The sequence below is a fragment of the Myotis davidii genome, unplaced genomic scaffold (genome assembly GCF_000327345.1).
Source record: "Myotis davidii unplaced genomic scaffold, ASM32734v1 scaffold161, whole genome shotgun sequence".
Lineage (NCBI taxonomy): Eukaryota > Metazoa > Chordata > Mammalia > Chiroptera > Vespertilionidae > Myotis > Myotis davidii.
This window is the reverse complement of record NW_006291567.1, coordinates 407590-408720: the sequence shown is the minus strand read 5'-3', so window position 1 is coordinate 408720 and position 1131 is coordinate 407590. Positions and strand designations below refer to the sequence as shown.

General features: G+C 50.5%; 1 protein-coding gene across 5 annotated transcripts in view; it reads right to left on the bottom strand.

Annotated features, from left to right (window-relative positions):
- MAP7D2 (MAP7 domain containing 2) overlaps nucleotides 1-924 on the bottom strand; it is a 91006-nt gene extending 90082 nt beyond the window's left edge. For 2 of the 5 annotated variants that reach the window (XM_015564870.1, XM_015564871.1), the window contains exon 1: nucleotides 844-915. The gene's annotated coding sequence lies outside the window, so the exon portion shown is untranslated. Of the gene's footprint in view, nucleotides 1-843 lie in introns of all 5 variants that reach the window. The other 3 variants (XM_015564873.1, XM_015564869.1, XM_015564872.1) reach the window with 3 other exon arrangements.
- Nucleotides 925-1131: the final 207 nt, after the last annotated feature.

The following is a 1131-nucleotide window of genomic DNA, read 5'->3' as shown; positions in this document are numbered from 1 at the left end:
GCCACCACTTGACATCCTCCACAATTTGAATACAACAGGCAGAGAGGAGAGGAAGTCCAGGAAGTCACTGGGACTCCGTAAACACAGGGCCAGGGCCCTGTTCAGTCCATCCCAACCCTCCTGGTATGTGTACCGGCCGAACCACTCAGGGCCCAGATGTGTCTCCATTGTGGCACAGCTGGCTTGTCTTCAGATCAGCCTGTGAATCACATGTGCACTTATTCAGATCACTACAGCTGTGACCCAGTCAGTTTGTCTTCAAAAGGGACCGATAACCCCAACACAGGCCTGTTACAGTAACACCTACCCTGAGAAAATATTTTTCTCAAAGGACCAATTCCTTATGATCTAGATACCAACCAGCCAGGTCCTGGTTGGCTACAGAGATTTTCCTGTGAGGGCTGAGGAAATCATTCTGCCACATCCAGGGCAAGTTTTCCCACATACACACCACACCCCAGAGGGTCACAGTGATGTCAAGCCACAGGAACGCTGCCAACACCTCGGTGGCCTGGAAAGATAAGACTGAGGCCCTGAAACCCGACAGCCCTTCTGAAACCAGGCGTGTGCCCAGCAATGTAAACTGGGAAACAAACTAGAACACAGGAGGTGGTCACTCACGTTAGGATGTTCCCAAAGGCAGGATCCTGTTGGCCTTTTGTCTAATACTAACCCCACTTCCAGGTTTATCTCCCTGGCGCCAAGATATTTGCACCCATCACCCTGTGTCCAGGGGCAGTGGGAAATTCGCTTCTACTGTGATTTCACTCTCCTCAGAAATTCTGGCCTCAAGTCTCCAAGGCGGGTTTAAGTCTACACACATGACACTCCCACAGAGCTTACCTTCCAGTCCTTCCTTTTGCAAGCGAGGAGCTGCACCGTGTTGCTACATGAGCAGAATCCTGGAAAAGGAAAACCCCAGTCTCTGCAGGTCCAAGATTAGACTCCCCAGAAGCCTGCCACCAGAACTGTAGTTCCCTTCTCATTTACATACACGGTGAAGTCATTGCAACCAACGCCCTCGGGATTTGGGGCTCACATCTCCTTCTAGGGCATTACTCACTTATAGATGAACTACCTTGGGAAAGACAACAGCATGCAGAAGCTAGAAACCAGTTCTTTACTCTGGTC